General features: G+C 43.2%; 1 protein-coding gene and 1 long non-coding RNA gene across 2 annotated transcripts in view; one reads left to right on the top strand and one right to left on the bottom strand.

Annotated features, from left to right (window-relative positions):
• Positions 1-20,832, bottom strand: part of SLC5A7 (solute carrier family 5 member 7) — a 456,597-nt gene that overhangs the window by 392,792 nt on the left and 42,973 nt on the right. The window lies entirely within an intron of this gene.
• LOC309339881 lies at positions 3,673-19,486 on the top strand. Its single transcript, XR_014155608.1, has 5 exons — positions 3,673-4,135; positions 4,712-4,787; positions 18,658-18,805; positions 18,951-19,010; positions 19,223-19,486. It is a non-coding gene; the product is annotated as an uncharacterized lncRNA (long non-coding RNA).

Below are 20,832 nucleotides of genomic sequence, written 5' to 3'. Positions count from 1 at the left end.
GTGACTGCAATATCCACCTGGCAACATACTCATTCGTCTATATAAATACTTGCACAGAGAAATGTATAGACACATAACACCTGTAGCCATACAAGTACTTCAGTTTCTCACATTTTGAAGATGTCATTGCTGAAGTCTACTAAGTCTGCACTCAAAGGGTTCAGGAAGCAATAGTGCAAACACACAAATTCTAATACAGAGATCAGTCTGCATTTGGACCCAACCGCTCCTATTCACTGGGACTCGGGTGGCGCTCTGGTCTAAACCACAGAGCCTAGGGCTTACCAATCAGAAGGTCGGGGGTTCAAATCCCCGCAACAGGGTGAGTTCCCATTGCTCGGTCCCTGCTCCTGCCAACCTAGCAGTTCGAAAGCACATCAAAGTGCAAGTAGATAAATAGGTACCACTCCAGCAGGAAGGTAAACGGTGTTTCCGTGCGCTGCTCTGGTTGCCAGAAGCGGCTTAGTCATGCTGGCCATATGACCCAAAAGCTGTATGCCGGCTCCCTCGGCCAATAAAGCGAGATGAGCGCCGCAACCCCAGAGTCAGCCATGACTGGACCTAATGGTCAGGGGTCCCTTTACCTATCTCCTATTCATTGCAGAGATCCCATTGGAAAGAACCAACTAGCCATGCAAAAAGGAAGACCAATAGGCAAAATAAAAAGCAAATACTTATGTGTGGTGATCATGCAAGTGTCTAACAGTGATCTTAGGCATGCGTGTTGATGATTTGATCATACAGTACAGTTATCCCAAGTGAAGTACTGCAGACAGCAAGTGCTGTCTCTGTCACCTTTGATAATTTCAAAGCAAGGACTTAGTAAGAAAGGGCTTTTTCTTTCTTTTTGGTGCCCAGGTTCAGCTCCTGAATATTTGGTAAGATGGCTGATGTGTACGGGAAGATCCTGGTTTAAAAAGAGGTAAGAATTCTCTTAGCTCCAGACAGTATATGCCTCACACCCTGTGACATGACTTCTGGGCGGATAAACAGGAAAGCAGAATGGAAATAATTTGCCTGCTTCTTACTTCTTCACACAATCATTCCTTCTGCTGAGCTGAATTTCAGACTTTAGGAGGGTTTGGGCTTTGGGCACCTGAATTAAGAAGCATCCAATTAAGAAGTCCAGTTTTCATGACATGCCCAACACCTGTCAGACGTTAAGGCGCAGAGGACTCTTGCAATTATTTCCGCAACAAACTAATACGGCTACACAATCTCTGGAAGTTGCAGAATGGGTGCATACTGAACCTTCAGATTACCATTTAATTCCAATCTGAATGATGCAGGGATCCACATTTGACTCATATTTATATCACAACATCCTCAGAACACATTATTTGGGCACACAGATCCAAGGTATGTCTTAAGATCCATGCACATTCTGTGCTGAAGTTGCATGTGCTTTGCTGCAAACACACTGGTGTTTGCCAACATGTACTGTGGCAATGTTTCCATGTGCTGCGCCGGTGCTGGCTCGCCAGAGCAGCTTCGTCACGCTGGCCACATGACCCGGAAGTGTCTCCGGATAGCGCTGGCCCCCAGCCTCTTAAGTGAGATGGGCGCACAACCCTAGAGTGGTGTACGGGCAGGGGTACCTTTACCTTTACCTTTACTGCGGCAACGTAAAGTAGGAAGAAGAAACAGTTGTGAAAACATGTCAGTCAGTATGAAGTCACATCCCAAACCACAACCCTAGCATGTTTTCAAATGTCTACACTTTCCATGAGCCTTGCTCAGGTGTTCTGAATTCGTCAATAATCCCGATTGGATTGATATGAAAGTCTGATCAGTCTACTCAGCTACACACAAAGAGAGAAACTATGCTGCCAGTACAGTTGTTGTTGATGATGTTCAACAAGTATACAACTCTGACAAAAGGAAAAGAGTAAACACAAAACAAAACAAACATACAACTACGGACATGAAAGGAATACATATCATTTTTACAGTACGGAGTCTATATATGGTACACTTTTTAATAGAAGTTCAATGAAAGAGCACTAGCATCTAATTGTAAACACACAGGCAAGATTAAGTCGTGGCTGGAAAAAGTAAAACAGAAAAAATACTACTTAAAGGTGCTTGCAAAAAAAAAAATCATAATTTGTAGGGGACAATAATAATATGTGGATAACTATAAAGATATGTGTACCAAATGCCTGCATAATCTTCAGGCACCTGTGCAATTATTAAGGCTTTATTAGGGTCCAAATTTAGACTTTCAGATCAAAAGACAGAGGCTGTAACCAGGCACAGTAATAATGACATTCTTCTCCCCCTTTTCCTTGCCGATTATGAGTGCCGATTATGTGGGATCAATGCTGCTGCTCACATGGGCACGTTTTTCACAGCGCCCACACAATGCCATTGCCATCAACATGCCAGCCTGCATTCTCCCTCTTCCAATTAATCTGGATTCCCTCTTTCCACGGAAAACCCAGTAATTAAAAAAAATAAATCAAAACCTGTAACCAACAACCTCTTTGCAACGTCTACACAACCCTTTTGCTATTATTAAGCCCCCCCCCCCAAATAAAACCCTGGAAGTGTTCTTTTATTAGCCATTAGCATTCAAAATGTTTGGACAGGGCCAGTCCTGCTATAAGGCTGCCTCAGGTGTCTAATTTGTGGTGTCCTGAAACCCAGGAAATCATTAGCTATTCAGTTTAACTCTGTCTGTGTGTGTGTGTGTATGTATGTACAGTGGTACCTCGGGTTAAGTACTTAATTCATTCCAGAGGTCCGTTCTTAACCACTTTAGCTAATGGGGCCTCCCGCTGCTGCTGCGCCGCTGGAGCACGATTTCTGTTCTCATCCTGAAGCAAAGTTCTTAACCCAAGGTACTATTTCTGGGTTAGCGGAGTCTGTGGCCTGAAGCGTATGTATCCTGAAGCGTATGTAACCCAAGGTACCACTGTATGTGTATATGTATATATACAGTGCTTTTTTTCCTAAAAAAAATGTTTACGGGTACTCTCATTTTGACTCAAGAAAATCACCATTTTACAGTTCAAATTGGGAAAAAGAAATACAGTAATTGGACAAAAGTACAAAGATTCACAAAATGTTTAGGGGTATGCGTACCCCTGTGTACCCCCAGAAAAAAGCGCTGGATATATATGTGTGTGTGTACACACACACACCAAAAACTCCAGGGAGAGGCACTTGAAGGGTTCTTTGCCTCTGGCTCCAAAATGACTTAGTCGGCCATGGCTCGCGGAGGGTGGGCAACCATTTGCCGCTGTGCCTCGGGCGGCAAAAAATATTGAGGGCGGGGGCGCATCTCACAAGGAACCCAAGCGACGTTCCCGTAAGGAAACACGGCTGCCCCCGGCGCAGCTGCGCGCGTCAATGTGGTCTTTCCCGTCCCACTTGGGCATATTGGGGTCCGTTCCCCTCAGCCCCAACTTGCAGAAGACTTTTGAGGGAGAAGCTGCTCGCTAAGCCTTGGGAGCGAGTTGGAGACCATATATATGGGTGCGGCGCGGGAGAGGGAGAGACAGAGCGAGCAGTAGCAGCAGCGAGTGCGCGCACGCGCACACCCCCCCACACCCCCCGAGAGACCACCGGCAGCATCCCCCAGTTTCGAGCGAGGAGCCCCACCCCGGCGCGCGCGCGCGCGCTCTTTCTCTCTCTCTCTCCCTGTGCGCAAAGGGGTTGCCCGCCTGCGTCCAAGTCTCCTCGGCCGCCCTTCCCCTCGAACAATGAGCAGGGGCCGCGCGCGCCACCACCCACCCACCCCTCCCCTCCACTCCCGTCCCTCACCGCTTCCCTCCCGCCCACAGCCCGGGACTAGGAGCCGGCGGAAGCAGCAGCAGCAGCAGCAGCTGCGGCAGTTCCCACCCCTCAGCAGCCACACAGAGACACCGGCAGCAGCAGCAGCAGCGAGACGCGGCAACGGCGCCGGGTTTGGTTCAGTATGTCCACCACCGCTCGGCGCCGGCGGCGACCGAGGCTTGCAGCGGCCAGCCGGCAGCAGCAGCAGCAGCAGCAGCTGAGCTTCCCGGGTCTTTAACTTGACCCTCTGCCGCCGCCGCCGCCTCCTTCTCCTGAGGTAGAGGAGGCAATGGTAATGAACTGACCCGGCGGCAGCGGCCAACAACCCAGCCTTCTTCGGCGCTCCCCACTCACGGTAAGGAGCGGAGCGGCGAGGGAAGCGCGCGCTTTTCTCACCCTGCCGCCCACCCACACACACACACACACACACACACACCCGCCCGCCGTCCCGGGAGGCGGCGAAGTGAAGTCGACCCAGTCACAACAAACAGCAACAACCAACACAATATTTCCCAAAGAGGAGTCGAGGGAGAGAGAGAGAGAGAGGCGCTGCTCTTTGCCCAGGGAAGGAGAGGCAGGCAGGAGCGCGCGCGCTCGCTCGCGCGGTGGAGCCACACAGCGTGCAACCTTCACGGCCATGTGCAAGGAGGGGAGAAGGCGCGCGGGGGGCGGGGGGGAGAGCCGGGGTCAGAAGCGGGAGTCGCCCAGACAAGGGAGCTGGTTTTTTTTTGGGGGGGGGGAGGGACGGACTAATAATGCAGTGCCATTGAAGTGGGGAGGGCGTGGGAGATAGGAGGAGTTGACAGTTGGGCGGCTGGCAGGCAGCAGCAGGAGGAGCTGGGGGAGGGGGCTGCCTGCGTGTGTATGGGGGGGGGGAGAAGCTGGTTGGCGCGTGCATTAAAGGGACCCGACTCCCCCCCCCCCCCGCCAGTTTCCCTCGAGGAGCAGCGAAGGAGGAGAGATCTGCTTCGGTTGCTGCTGGGTCTTTGAGGAATTCCTAGAATGTGGTACGTTGCTGGGTTTTCTTTCTCCACACCCCCCCTTCCGTGTGTGTTTGTGTGTATCTCTATATGTGCACGCGAGAATTCTTCGCCAAAGGGAAAGGCGTTCTTTTTTTACCCCCCCCCTAATGAGGGAGATGCTGCCTTCCCCCCCCCCCCCCCAAATGGAACATCGCCGCCCGGGCTTGGCAACAGCAGCAGCACCGGAGCAGCGAGCGAAGTGGCCCCCGGCGCAGCGAGCAACACACACTCTTTTCTCTCACACCGAGATTGTGGCAGCTTGCAAAGTGCGTGGGAGATCAGAAGTATTTTGCCCTCTGGCTCTGCGAAGAGAAGTGCGGCCGTTTCTTTCTTCCTCTCTCTCTCTCTCTCTCTCTCTCTCTTTTAATAACCCGGCGCTTTTGTGTGCAGGGAAACGCAAGCCTCATTCAAGGAACGGGCTAAGTTGTCCTGCAAATCTCCCAGAGCTTCAGTGATCTTGAACATGAGAACCGGAGGGAGCCGAGATTGGTTCGACTCCTAATCCCTCTCCTATAAATGCAATTTGAGAGGTGTGTGTGTGTTGTTGTCGTCTTCGTTGAGACCAGTTCCTAAACTATTTTATTTATTTATTTTTGCTAATGTTTAGTGGAGTCCAGCCTTTTTGTGTTTTGTTTCCAGACTTCTGCGGCTTACAGTAGGCAGTGTGGTTATTTATTTATTTATTTATTTAGTGAGACTTGGCTGTTCAAAGAGTTGAATAGATATGTTTAGAGAAGCAGTGCTTTCCAAGAATTTAAATGAGGTCTTTTTTTTCCTTTTCTTTTTTAATGGCTTTCCAGGACTTTTCTATTAGCTCTGGTTGTTTTCTCTGGCTGACCTTTCGGTAGTTTAGCAACTGCATTGAATTTTAAGACAGAAGTATATGGTCACACAAACATTTTGTTGTGCGTCTTTTGTTTGTTTTTCTGTGCAACTGGAAATATTTATCACAATCACCATGGTGGGAAATATTTGCATTTAACAATATGATTTACAGTTACTGTATAATAAAAACAATAACAATATGCTCTAATACCAGTTTTTCCTTCAATCAGATGTTTTGTGTTTTCATAAAGTGTTTGTGTGTTTTAGAATGGTATAGTCGAATTACAAGGAAAGAAATTATTTAGATTGCGAGCCTTGTTACTTGCTTATGATTGCACTGAGGTCACAGGTTACATGACTGTTCACATGTTTCACTGAACACAGAGACATACTGTCTGCACACATGTACAAGTGTTCATTTGCACAGTTAGACTGATATGTACAGAGACTGTGCACTGGTTGAATATTGCATGTGAATTACTGAATGAGTGCAGCTTAACTATCTCTGTATTTGTACATTGAATGTCAATCTAGACATGTTTACTCAAAAGTAAGCCCAATTGAATTCAGTGATCTTTACTTCCAGCCATACTTTCTGATTTCAAGCATTTGCACTTCAATCCTAAACACTTTGACTTTGAAGCAGTTTCTATTGATGAGAGTAGTTTTGTTGAGAATACATTATATGGAAATAAGCTTCCCTAAAATTAATGGGTTTCATTGCAAGTGAAACTACTCAGGTTTTAAGGCTCAGTTAGCACCTTGGGGGGTATCTCTGTGTGTAAAATTAAACCAGGATTTCTTCCAAGAAGAACCATTGCACTGTTGCTTTTTAATAGTTGAAGAAAATAGCTCAGATAATTTTTGAGGAATCATTTCAAGTGACGGGGGAAAAGTGTATTCTAATTTTAGAACTGAACTCTTTTTCTTTTTCAAGAAAATGCCAATCACTTCACTAAAATGCCTGGGAGTTTAAAGTTGAAATTGGACATGGAAATAGCTAGTACTCAGCAGAAGTGCTTTGAATCTTCAGAGAAGATTTGCCATGATTGGGGCTGAGTTAAAGAACCTGTAGAAAAATCACATGCTGTGAATGTGTGGACTACTTTGCAAGAGGTTTTCCCCTCAGAGCTCATAAACCGCACAACTAAGGGAAACTGTGTGATGCATGCATGAATGGTAAGATTTCATTGTGCAGCATTGCACTGCAAGTTAGGAATGGAAGTCATTCTGCGCAGTATCTGGATGTGCAGATGAGATATGAGCTGTAAATACACTTGGGTGCATCTGCATTTCTATCCTACCTTTCCTCTCGGGAGCTCAAGGCACAGTGTAAATGGTCCTCCCTTCCTTTTATTCTCACAGCAACCCTGGGAGGTAGGCTAGGCTGAGAAACAAGAGGTCCAAGTCACCCACTGGGTGGCTCAGTATGGATTTGAAACTGGGTGTTCCAAGTCTTAAACGTTAGACTACGTTCTACAGATGTATGTAGCCCTGGTCTATATTAAAGATGGTTGATGGGAGCAACTGTATAATTTTGGTATAAAAGTTTGGGTCAGAGCTTCGAGATAGGAGGTCTTATATTCGATAAACTTTGTAGGAGAAAGCCCTATGAACCTTTTGATCATACACAGTTTATGATATTTGCATTTCTTCCAGTAGTTCCACATACAGTGGTACCTTGGGTTACATACGCTTCAGGTTACAGACTCCGCTAACCCAAAAATAGTACCTCGGGTTAAGAACTTTGCTTCAGGATGAGAACAGAAATCGTGCTCCGGCGGCGCGGCAGCAGCAGGAGGCCCCATTACCTAAAGTGGTGCTTCAGGTTAAGAACAGTTTCAGGTTAAGAACGGACCTCTGGAACCAATTAAGTACTTAACCCGAGGTACCACTGTATATGGAAAGCAAATTTATAAGATGTGTGAACTGTCGAATCTTATGTTTCAGAATATCTGTGAACTTGAGGTAGAAGACCTGTGAGATTCCTTATCAGTATCATGAATCGCCCGCCCACCCAATAAATATAGTATTAGAGCCTATAGCATTGTGAGATACTATCAAGGTCAGGTTGCACATCAAGACGATTGGCATCATATATGTACTTCCATTTTATGAATGTTGTTTACCAGTAATAATGGCATCTTTATGCATTTGCATGGATGCATGTTGCTTCTGGAAGTATACACAATGCATTTGTTTATGCATATAGTGCAAGGCATACTCCTGTAGGGGCAGTGTTTTGTACATAAACTTTATATAACCTTTCAAGTCTGGGTGACTTCAACAAGGATCTGCCCTCTGCCTCCTCGTTCTGAGGGATCAATACTTAATTTTTAGTTAACATGTACTAAGTACACTGGAACACGAACAGTTTCAGGTTAAGAACGGACCTCCGGAACAAATTAAGTACTTAACCCAAGGTACTGTGGGTTAAACCACAGAGCCTAGGGCTTGCCAATCAGAAGGTCAGCGGTTCGAATCCCTGCGATGGGGTGAGCTCCCGTTGCTCGGTCCCAGCTCCTGCCAACCTAGCAGTTCGAAAGCACCCTGGAAGAATGGCAGATGAAAGTAATGGACTATATGGAATTGGCGGAAATGACTGGCAGAATCCGAGACCTGGGAGAAGAGCTGGTGGAAGAGGACTGGAAGAAATTTAAAGACTATTTACAGAAACAGTGTAAAATTTATGAATGTTAAAATGATGTTGGATTAAAAATAAGTGGTATTAGTGACAAAGTTAGAAAGAGTATGCAAAAATGAACTTATGGATGAAAATATTGGAGTTGTGATATGTTAAGGTACAATGTTAAAGATGATAAATGGAAAGAGGGTAAGGATTTGCTGATTTGATTATGCAAATGGGAATACAAAAAGGGAAGGTGTGAGGAGGTCAGGAAAATAAGGATACGAGCTTCAAAGTTAGAAAAAGAATAATGGATTTTTTTTCTATTTTTATCTATTTTTTGTGTTTTGTGTATTTCTCTGTTTTGTGCTTTTCTTTTTTGTTGTATTTTGTTAAAAATCTTAATAAATATTTATTAAAAAACAACAACAGAAGGTCAGCGGTTTGAATCCCCGCAACGGGGTGAGCTCCCGTTGCTTCGTCCCTGCTCCTGCCAACCTAGCAGTTCAAAAGCACGTCAAAGTGCAAGTAGATAAATAGGCGAGATGTGCGAGATGAGCACCGCAACGCCAGAGTCGGTCACGACTGGACCTAATGGTCAGGGGTCCCTTTACCTTTACCTTTACCACTGTACATGAGTGAAACTAGAACTCTTAGTTACAGTATGAGACACTCAGTGTTTATATCATTTGTTCTAATGCATGAACTCTGGTTTCAGAGAGCATCCATGTTTGTAGATGGGTCACAAGGATCTACATGGAGGTGTGATGTTATGCTAAACTACTAAACATATTTGAGAGCAAATAATGTTTGTGGCAATCTTTTCCTGGGGTGAGAGGTATATGCAGAAACAACAGGTCTTTGTGAACAGCTTGATTGACTCCACTGACCAGTGGAACTGACCTTTGGTTGGAAAGGGATGATGAGAAGTTATTTGCTGAACTTGGCAGAAGGGAGAGCAGGAAACTTGGCATGGTGCAATGTACTCAATGGAATTGGCATGGACAGCATCGATAGGAAAAGGAACATGGGAGGTTTTGATTTAAGTAAAGAAACCTAAACCCATTTTCTTTAGGTGGATACTACTTAATCGTTGTAGGGACGCGGGTGGCGCTGTGGGTTAAACCACAGAGCCTAGGACTTGCCAATCAGAAGGTTGGCAGTTCGAATCCCCGCAATGGGGTGAGCTCCTGTTGCTCGGTCCCTGCTCCTGCCAACCTAGCAGTTCAAAAGCACATCAAAGTGCAAGTAGATAAATAGGAACCGCTCTGGCGGGAAGGTAAACAGCGTTTCCGTGCACTGCTCTGGTTTGCCAGAAGCGGCTTAGTCATGCTGACCACATGACCCGGAAGCTGTACGCCAGCTCCCTTGGCCAATAAAGCGAGATGAGCGCCGCAACCCCAGGCCATGACTGGACCTAATGGTCAGGGTCCCTTAACCTTTACCTGTACTTAATCGTTATAGTTCTACTAAGGAGTTTGTGCCACACACCCTTTCTGTAGCAATGCTGTTGTCCCTTCTCATGGTGGTAAAATGTACCTGAAGTGATTTGAAGAACCAAGGTTTTATGTTTTATTTTAGCAATGAGTTTCGGTAATTTAACAGGGTTTCATGGTATGGTGGTTTAGACTTCAAACCGTTTCACTGCCTCTGGGTCTGAACTGAAGCAGTGCTGGGACAGCATGTGGATATTGGTTTAGCCTTCTTTGTTGACTTGTTCCTGCAGGTGTGGAATAAGATCTGAGTCTTTGCTTTTCATTTCTTTAAGAGTACACACTGGCCCAGTTCACACATAACACTAAGCCTAACAATGGCTTAGAGCAAACAAGAGAATGTGTGGATTCTCAGAAAATCTGCCTTCCCTGATACCCAGGCCTTAGCCATGGTTTGGCTTAGCATTATGTCTGAACCCATGCTCATGGTTTTGTCTTGCTACAGAGCAACTGCAAATGGTAAACCAAAAACAAACCTTGATTGCAGCTTCTGATTTGTCTGAAGTGAGGCAAACCATGTGCCTGGGTTCAGGCATAATGCAAAGCCAAACCATGGCTTAGGACCTTAGGTGCAGTGACAGCAGGACCAGGGGAGGAGTGCAGTGTCTGTGATTTTCACTCTGAGCATCTGCGTGTTTGCTCATTCACACTAAGTCATGGCTTGACTTGGCGTTAGGTGGGAACTGGGTCATTGTGCACTTGCTAATGAAAGTTATCTTATAGAGCAGCATTTTCCATGCATAGATATAGTTGACAATATTATAGTTGGTGCTAAAATTGCTGCAGGGGACAAGAACTCTGCTAATCCCCGTATTTCTGAATACTATACCTCAGATTTAAGGCAAAGATTGCATCATTTTCAAATAGCTGCATGGCTGCTTTTCTGTGCTGAGTGGTACTGGTTGTCTCTTGATCTGGTAGTTCTTGAGCCTTGGGTATGTTTGTCAACAATGTATTTCAGAAATGTCAGAAAGCAGTTCTGTGTTTATTACTGCTATGTTAAAAGATATACAAAACTTTTTTTTTTTTTCAAATTAGAGGCCTTTCTTTCTGACAAGTGCTTGGCAGCCCTCCTTATCTTCCTTAGAAAACATTTCCCCAAATATTACACCCTTATTGGCAATTTTTGGACTTTAGCATTACCCAGAAGCCTCCCTCATGATTCGGCAGTGAGATAAATGAACTCGGAGCACACAGATCTCATCCTTTATGAGGCTAAGATGTAGTTCTGTGTTTGCTAGATGGTGCAGCCAATTACTAGGCATTCCTTTCCTATGCTTCCTCTTGGTCGCAGGGAGAGAGCTTCCTATTACTGTACTTTAAAAACTTGTCCCTGTAGGATACTGACATAGGTATGCATCCATAACAAAAGGTAGGCAGATATCAAAGCTCTTGGAGGACTAGGTTTCAAGGCTAGCATCTGACAGATAAGTAGAGTTGTGGATTCCAGTTTCCAAAAGGTGTTGTTTACTAACTGAATGGCAGGGTGTAGTTTGGAAGGTGTGACTGTGTCACAGAGATGAAGCACACCTGCTAAAACTGTACCCTGCTACACAGATTTTGAAGAACAGGGACTTCTTTCATGTCACAAATTGGCAGCAATGCCAGGGAAAATCTGTTCTTTTGCAGCAGTTCACCTCAAGCATGTATCTATGGTTAACATTATGCTATGTATGTGTTGAACACTTTCCCAAAGACATAATTGAATCTGCAAGAAACAGTGAGGGGAAGGGACTTGACCATGAATGTTGGTGTCAATAGATCCAGTTACAGATAGGTAGCCGTGTTGGTCTGCCATGGTCAAAACAAAATAAAAAAATTCCTTCCAGTAGCACCTTAAAGACCAACTGAGTTAGTTCTAGGTATGAGCTTTCGTGTGCATGCACACTTCTTCAGATACACTGAAACAGAAGTCACCGGACCTTTCTATATAGTGAGAAGGTGGGGAGGGGTATTACTCAGAAGGGTGGTGGGAATGGGTGATTGGCAGATAGCTGCGATGAGCCTGTTGACGACTCTTAACGACTGCAATAGGTCTAACAGGAAAAAGCAAGGGGTGAGAAGGTGAAAAATGGCTTTGTCATGTATAATGAGATAAGAATCCAATGTCTTTGTTCAAACCAGGTCTCTCCATAGTTTTAAGTTTGGTGATAAGTTGCAATTCAGCAGCTTCTCTTTCCAGTCTATTTCTGAAATTCCTTTGTAATAGAACAGCTACTTTGAGATCTTGTATAGAATGTCCTGGGAGATTGAAGTGTTCTCCTACTGGTTTTTCTGTCTTGTGGTTCCTGATGTCGGATTTATGTCCGTTTATTCTTTGGCGTAAGGTCTGGCCTGTTTGTCAAATATAGAGAGCTGAAGGACACTGTTGGCATTTTATGGCATACACAATGTTAGACGATGAGCAATTAAATAGTCCCGAGATGGTATGTGTGATGTTGTTGGGGCCAGTAATGGTGTTGTCCGGGTGTATGTGGCAGCAAAGTTGGCATCTGGGTTTATTGCAGGCTCTGGTGCCAGTGTCCGTGTTAAAAAAAATGCTTATGCCTCTGTCAAAGGTCTTTGATCCAGTGAGCGTTGACATAAATAGTTACAACCACTTTGCAATTGCTTGTTGAAAAATGATAAACAAAATAAAAACCACTGTTGGTACTTTCAACAGGTTTTGCTTTTATAAGTCAGTGTAAAATTCACTGCACATTTTTAACATGCATGAGAAGAATGGGGGAGAAGGGATGGCTGGGAAGGAATTAAAACACAAAATGTGGTACCTTCCTCTTGTCTTTCCACAAAATGTTATAATAGTCTTCCACAACTTGGTTAATTTGTTTTGTAAATGGCTTGTTAGGTATCATTTGATATTTGTCTGGTTTAATTATCAAAGATCAGCATGGCAGTCTATATATGCCATTGAGCTACAATAATTATATTCAGCCCCTAAAATGAGCATTTATTTGTTTAGAAGCAAGCTTGTACATAATGCACCATAAACTTTAAACCTTTCTCATCCTTAATTGTTGCAGTTTTGGTACATACAATTAAAGTGAGAGAGAGAGGGAGTTTGTTTTGCACTGCTTAAAAGAAAAAAAAAGATAAATGCCACTGGATGTAATTTTTGAAGCTGTGTTATTTAAACAAATATTTTGTAGTTAATTATACACTATACTACATATTTAGGAGCTACAGCATGGTTTCCTGGAACTTGAGTTATTTATAACTATAGTGGGTTTCTCAAAATAATAAAGTGAGGTTCCCATCTTTCAGGCTTAGATAACGTTTATTTGAAATCATGTTTGCTAAAAAGTCAGATGTCTTTATTCTTTCTCTCTCTCCCTTTGCCGCACTCTGCTATGACTACGGAAGCAGTCCTATGCACATTTATGTGGGAGTAAGTTCTGCTGAAATCAGTGGGGCTTCAGATTTTACGTGCATGGTAAGAAAATGTGCCCAATATGTTACTCTGCAGATAAAAGCAACCCTAGCTGGTAGTGACATGTATCAAGCTGTATGGAACAAAATAAGCAGGCTGTAATCAGCAAAATTTTGAGGGTGTACAAAACTAAATCACCCTCTCAAAAAAAAAAAAAAATGGGGGAGAGGGTGATATTTGGACCCCACGCCCAATGTTGTCACTAAGTCTGCACCTTCACACTGCCACATATTACTTCTAGAGCTGGGCGATATATCGATATATCGTCCAAAACCGGTTTGAAGTCCATATCTTGATATCGGTTCCATAATTTTTGACCGGGCAATATATTGCAAATCATGGAGTGTTTGTGTATGTGTGCTATGCAAAAATAATCATGCGGGGAAAACTGTGAAGTCAGCTAATGCCTCTACAGAGCTCCATCCTTACTTCCTGATATATCAGTATATTGCGATGTTTAGCTGGTGATATATTGTGATGTATGCTGTAGATTTGGGTTTGTGTAATATGTGTGTTTGTGCACAAAGATGCAGATAAACTCATGAGTTCTTGAATATATGGATCTTTGTCCCATTTTAAAGCTGGGTGTTTTATTTTTTATTTTAGTTTTTGATACTTAGTTTTTATTGTTTGTTTGTTTAACTTGCATTCAGCGTTCCTCCCAAAGGTGCCCAGTGTAGCAAACACATTTGCAATAAAAAGCGATGTAACTAAAAAAACAAAAACAAAAAAAATATGGATACATTAAAAAAAATAAAAGCATATAAAAGCATTTAAAAACAATAAACGGGGGGAAATGTTGAACAAAATTTTAAAGCGGCAGATTGTTGTGTCTGGATAGGCCAGCTGAAAGAGAAAGGTTTCCAGCAAGCATCTTAAACAGTGAAGTGAGGGTGCCTGCCTATCATCAAGGAGCAAGGAGTTCCCGTGCCTCACTGATGTGGTCCAAAGGAAAGCAGAGCAATGCATTTTGCCGGAAGGAGGCGTACAAGGTGCTATCCAACCACCTTAGGGACTCTAATCCAGATTTGTGTAGGGTTCACTTCTCAGCTTTTTCTTTTCCCGGAGAAATAATGGATCAGAGATATGCTTCCTAGATGGGCTACCTTCCGGGTAGACCAGCCCCCATCTGCCCCTCACTTCCCTCACTACAGCATGTCCATAAAACTGCCTTCTTGAGCATTGGACCAAGTATTGGTCTCACCTGCTTGATCTGTTGACGTCTGTCTTCACATGCGGGGGAAGTTCCTAACTCACCAAGGGTTTGAGACCCATCAGCTACCCTCACCTAGTTCAGCCAGCCAGTTGGAGCCATTCCCGGAGTGTGGCCACTGTGTCATCCTGACAGCTTCTAGGAGCCACAGGTGAGAGCTGAGTGGAGGGTGAGGACTAAAGGTGGACACACTACACCAGAAGGAACATGGTGTGTCCCCCACCAGAGGTACTACCCCTTCCCTAACATCCCATACCCCCCAACCCCCCTGAATATATATATAGAGAGAGAGGGAGTTTCTCAGGATGTCATGGACTTCATTGATGCTTTATATTTTTAAAGATCAGTTTTTAAAGATCAGTTATTGGTGTGGTTACAAAGATTCCCTCCCCATGCCGTGAACAAGAGTTTTTACAATCAACCTTCAAGGTGAATTTCATGGTTAGGGGTCTTGTCCCCTCGCAAAGAATTCAGGCCCAAGTGCAATAAGACACGGGATAATTTATTTACTCTTAAAAACTGAGCTGCACTGTTACAGTTTTATCTGTCCAAAAAACATCTTTATCCCACCTTTCTGCTAAGAGTGGCTTCCGAGAAGGTTTACAGATTCAATTTTAAAGCCATCAAATGACAAAAACTAATTAAAAGTTCCAGATCTCCATATCTTTCCAAACCTCTAAACCTTGATGTAATTATCCTTAAAGAGATTACTATTCCTATTTGTTAATCAGATACCCAGATATTTTGTTTTGTTCACTATTGCCAGACCTGATGTTTCCTGTAAATAATCTCTTTCCTGTGTTGACATGTTTTTTGCTAGCATGTTGGTCTTACTTTTATTTAATTCGAATCCTGCGATCTTTCCAAATTCTGATATTCTTTCTAAAAAAATTGGCACACTTTCCACCGGATCTTCAGTTGTTATTATCAAGTCATCTGCGAAGGCCTTTATCTTATGGGATTTCCCCCGAACAGTTATACCCTTTATTTCTTTGTCTTTTCTAATTGCGATCATTAAGAATTCCAAAACCATTATAAACAGTAGGGGCGAAAGAGGACAACCTTGTCTAGTCCCTTTATTTATTCTGATTTCCTATGTCATCTCGTTGTTGATAATTAACTTAGCTCTTTGTTCTTTGTACATTGCCTCTATGCCCCTGCTGAAATTTTCTCCAACTCCTATCCTCTTCAATGATCTTTTCATAAACTTCCAAGAGACACCATCGAAAGCCTTCTCCATGTCGATTAACATTAAGATAGCATTTTTAGCCGATCCTATTTCTAAGTACTCCAAAATATCAGTAATATTCCTTGTATTGTTATGCATGTGTCGACCCAGTAGAAAGCCTGATTGATCTCTGTTTATTACTTAATTTAGTACTTTTTTAACCTATCAGCCAGAATGCTCGCAAATATTTTATAACCATTGTTTAATAGAGATATAGGTCTGTAATTGTTTACTGACGTTCTATCTGTTCCTTGTTTGGGTATCAGCGTGATATACGCTTCTTTCCAGGACTTTGGTATTTTCCCTTCTTTCAATATACCATTTAGTATAATTTTCATTGGTTCCAATAGCACATCTTCTAATTTAATTAAAATTATCATTACTAGGTAGAATATCTGTGGTTAAAATGAGCATCCTGCCCAGGATGATATTCTTATTTCAAATGATACCAATAATTGGTGGGGTAGGATGCTTTAAACAATGGGGGAAAAATCTAACCAAATTTATTTGGCAATATAAAACATCGAAAATTAAATATAAATAACTAAAAGATAGTAAAAACACAGGTTTGTCATTACTTTGATGCAGCATGCTTCATCTGGTTGAGAGAATGGCTAACATTAGAAAATGGTGACCTATTGGATTTGGAGGGGTTTGATAATTGTTTTGGATGGCATGCTTACCTAGGGTATGAGAAAGTGAAGGTGCACAGAGGTTTCCTTAATCAGGTCATAAGAAAATCATTATACAAAACTTGGGAGAACTTTTAGAACCCAAAGTACCCTGGTGGCTGTCACCCATAGAATTGTTAACGATTAAGAAGAAAAACATGGGAACAAATTGGGCCAGCTATAGGGATTTGCTAGAAGAGAAGAATAATAAACTAAAATTAAAGGATTATGAAGAAATGAAACACCACCTAACAGGGTGGATTCAATATCACCAGCTACCAGTAATCAATATCAATATCACCAGTAATTTTAATAAAGACAAAAGAAATAAAAGATTTGTGACAGAAGTCTCACTATTGGACAAAAATTTATTACAAAGCAAAGTAAAAGTAATTTCTAAAATGTACAGATTATTGTTAGAGTGGGAGGTTAAAGACAAACAAATTAAAGAACTAATGATAAAATGGGCCTTAGACTTGGGTAAAAACATTCAGATAACACAATGGGAAAAACTTTGGAGGAGAAACTGGAAGTTCACAGCATGTGAAGCTATAAAAGAAAAGATGATAAAGATGTTCTTTAGGTGGTATTTGACACCTACAAAAATCTGTAAAATGCATAAAACTAAATCCAACTTATGCTGGAGGTGCAACCGATCAGAAGGCACGCTTATACACATGTGGTGGCAATGTGAAAAAGTTAAGGGCTTCTGGGACTTGGTTTTTGAAGAAAATCTTTAGATATAATTGGGGGGGGGGGGCAGAAGCCTTCTTGCTGGGATTAACTGATACAGATATACCCAGAGAAGACAAGAATCTATTTTTGTATGCTGTGGCAGCAGCTAGAATCCTGATCGCAAAAAATTGGGAAAAAAAGAAACAATTCCATCTAAATGAGAATGGCAAGATTCATTTACATTGAACTAGCCAGGCTGACAGACATGATCAGGGGCCACAGCAAACAAAAACTTCAGAAAGACTAGGGAAAATATAGCGATTATCTGAAGAAGCAATGCCTGCAAATTACTTCTTGGACTTGTTTTAATTAACTTCTGTAAACTGATGTGGGACGTGGGTGGCGCTGTGGGTTAAACCACAGAGCCTAGAACTTGCCGATCAGAAGGTCGGCAGTTTGAATCCCCGCGACGGGGTGAGCTCCCGTTGCTCGGTCCCTTCTCCTGCCAACCTAGCAGTTCAAAAGCATGTCAAAGTGCAAGTAGATAAATAGGTACCGCTCCTGCGGGAAGGTAAACGGCGTTTCCGTGCGCTGCTCTGGTTCGCCAGAAGCACGCTGGCCACATGACCTGGAAGCTGTACGCTGGCTCCCTCGGCCAATAAAGTGAGATGAGCGCCGCAACCCCAGAGTTGGCCACGACTGGACCTAATGGTCAGGAGTCCCTTTACCTTTAAACTGATGTACGGTTAGAATAAAGACAATCAAAATGGAAAGTAAGTTTAAAAAGAAGATTAAAGAAAGCAGAGTACTATGGTTGATATTAGATGCGCGTAGAGGACGAAGGAAGTCAACAAAGAAAATAGAGTCAAATTTAGGTTAATACATATCTTTATTTCTTGAGATACGTTCTTTTTTTCTTATTTTTTCTTTTTTCTATTCTGATTTTCACGTTTATATATTATTTGTATTTTGTTTGTAATATATTGTATGTCTATGTGTTGTTTTCTGTATGTTTGTCAGCATATAAATAAACTATATATACAAAAGAAACCACTAATTAAATGTTTAAGTGAATACAAGAAATAAAAAGACATTTTAAACGACCGGCGTGAAACAAAATGAACTGTGCACTAAGTATTGTTAAAAGCACAGGCAAAATAGGACAGACTTTACCTGGCACCTAAAAATAGTAACAGTGTTACCAGGCAAACTCACAGTTTGGGTACTACCAGTCCCTGTGTCCAGTAGCCACCCATTAATTCTCTGGTGGTGGGAATTTACAATTCTGGCAGACGTTTAATTGGCTGACAGGCTCCTAGGACAGCAGTTGGTCCTTTAGCATGGTACAAACCGCTTAAACCTTTGCAGTATGGTAAATGTGGGTTTTTTTGCCACTTCTGCAGGATATTGCAATATAGATGTGAGAATACAAACGTTAACATTTCAAACACCACCGTGATGGTAATAATAATTTATCTTAATACTTAGGTGCTAAAGTAATTACTTTGTCCCTGTTCTCTTATGCTCATTGCTTTCATAGGGGGAGAGCTAGGTAGGCAGTATAGAGTATATTGATTCTGCTGGGTCTTGTGTCTGGAGCAGGTCTTCTAACACCTAACACTGCCTGTCAAAACCGTATTATAACAAACCCTGGTTCTGTGTTTGTGATTTCCAAGCATTCATTTCAATTCTAGTGCCAAGCTCCTCAGATACCAACCCTATCCTTGACATATAGCCTGCTGCAGAGATGGGGAATCTGTGCCCCCTCCCCAAGATGATGTTGGCCTCCAACTCCCATCATCCCTGACATTGGAGCAGTGTATCCAGCACAAAGTGCAAAGAGTAAGTATGCACTAAGGGCTGCTTCTCTACTGCTGCCATTGGTGAAAGCAGTGGGGAGTGCAGCCATTTTGAGCTGGGGAAACGCCACATGTTCCATCCTCTTCATTCCTCTTGTAGACCATTCATAAGGTGTCCTATCTTTCAGGATGAAAGCTGGGGCATCTGCAGCAGAACGAACAAACAACATCCAGTGTGTACGGGATGTGTGAGTATTATATTAATGACTACTTTGTCCTCCCCCAGCAAACGAGTCTGCAGATGCAGACATCAGTGGAAGGCAGAGCTAGTCTGCAGGTGTCTCCCTTTCTCAAGACCTCACTCATGAGCCCCTAATGAACCCCTGGTCATTATACCTTTTGGTTACAGCTGTTACCCATTATGCATTTTCATGTACATGTTTCTCATGTCTCTCCACAGGCAACCAGGCAAGCATCCAACACAAGCAGAGGAAAGGATGTTCCTCGCTTCTAGTCCAGTGCCCGGTAGAAGAGCAGTTGCTCCTCTGGGAGATTGCTCTGGTACCTTTCTAGAGTGCATGGTACACAGTATTTAGCAAATGCAGCATGGACCTGAGATGATGATGGAATGAGCTGTCTGGTGTGCAACTATCGCAGGTACAGGAACCCTGCTGCCCTAAATCTCCATGTTGTGATACAGTTTAATAAAAAAGCCATGACTGTTTCATCTGTGTCTTGTCTTCATGTTTATTTTATTTATTTAGAGCGTTTATATACCACTTGATCAAAAAGAAAATCTCCAAGAAGTTTACAAACAAAATCATAGAGAAGATGTGAGTAAAATCAACAAACGAATTGGAAACAAATACACACACAGACATCATTATTAAAGATGAGGGCAGCTCTGCAAGCCATTGTGGCCAAACCACACCCACCTGGCCTGCACCTGACGTAATATATGACATCAAGTGTGTGGCAGGTAAAGTCACACCTGGGACAAATGGGGTTTGCAGGGACTGCTGGTTGGTTGGTTTGGCTGCCCCTATGAAAACTTTGAAGACACTCTGAAGCCCTGACTATCAGCTGATTGTCAGGTTTTCAAAGCGCAGCAAAGAGCTCTCTGCAGGCACCAATGAATGGTTGATTGTTGGTGCTTGAAGAGGTCCCTGCACAGCCAAAGCCAAGCCAATCATCTGGGACTGGCTGTACAAGCGCAGTCAAGGGGAATGGATGAAGCATCCTGGAATCAAAGTGCTTCCTCCATTGCTTTATAAGGACATAAGGTGGGTGCTTCCCCCCCCCCACATGTCAAAGTACAGTGGTACCTCGGGTTAAGAACTTAATTCGTTCCAGAGGTCCGTTCTTAACCTGAAAATGTTCTTAACCTGAAGCACCACTTTAGCTAATGGGGCCTCCCGCTGCTGCCGCGCCACCGCTGTGTGATTTCTGTTCTCATCCTGAAGCAAAGTTCTTAACCCGAGGTACTATTTCTGGGTTAGCGGAGTCTGTAACCTGAAGCGTCTGTAACCCAAGGTACCACTGTAGGCCTAAACAAACATAGAGTCATAGAATTGTAGAGTTGGAAGGCATCCAGTCCAACCCCCTGCAGTACAGAAACCACAACTAAAGCATCCAAAACAAATGACTATCCAACCTCTGCTTAAAAACTTCCAAAGAAGGAGAGTCCACCACCTTCTGGGGGACTCCATTCCACTGTCGAACAGTTCTTACTGTCAGAAAGTTCTTCCTGGTGTTTAGTCGGAGTCTCTCCTTTCTTGTAACTTCAATCCATTCGTTCAGGTCTTACCCTCCAGAGCAGGAGAAAACAAGTTTGTTCCCGCTCCTGTGTGTCAGGTCATTAGATATTTGAAGATGACTGTCATATCTCCTCTCAGTCTCCTCTTTTCTAGACACAGATAACTAAGTCATGCTTCTCAATAGGTTTGCTGAAATGCAATGGTTTTCATCAGGCATCTAAAACAATATGGTGTGGGTACCTGCCTTGGGGCAGTAAGTTCCAGAGCACAGTAGCTGCCCCACTAAAGGAACGACTCATCAGGAGTTAGCTGG

The sequence above is a fragment of the Podarcis erhardii genome (assembly GCF_964252035.2).
Source record: "Podarcis erhardii genome assembly, chromosome: 4".
In the NCBI taxonomy this organism is placed as follows: Eukaryota; Metazoa; Chordata; class Lepidosauria; order Squamata; family Lacertidae; genus Podarcis; species Podarcis erhardii.
Note: the sequence above shows the minus strand (reverse complement) of the source record. Positions and strands in the feature narration are given on the sequence as shown.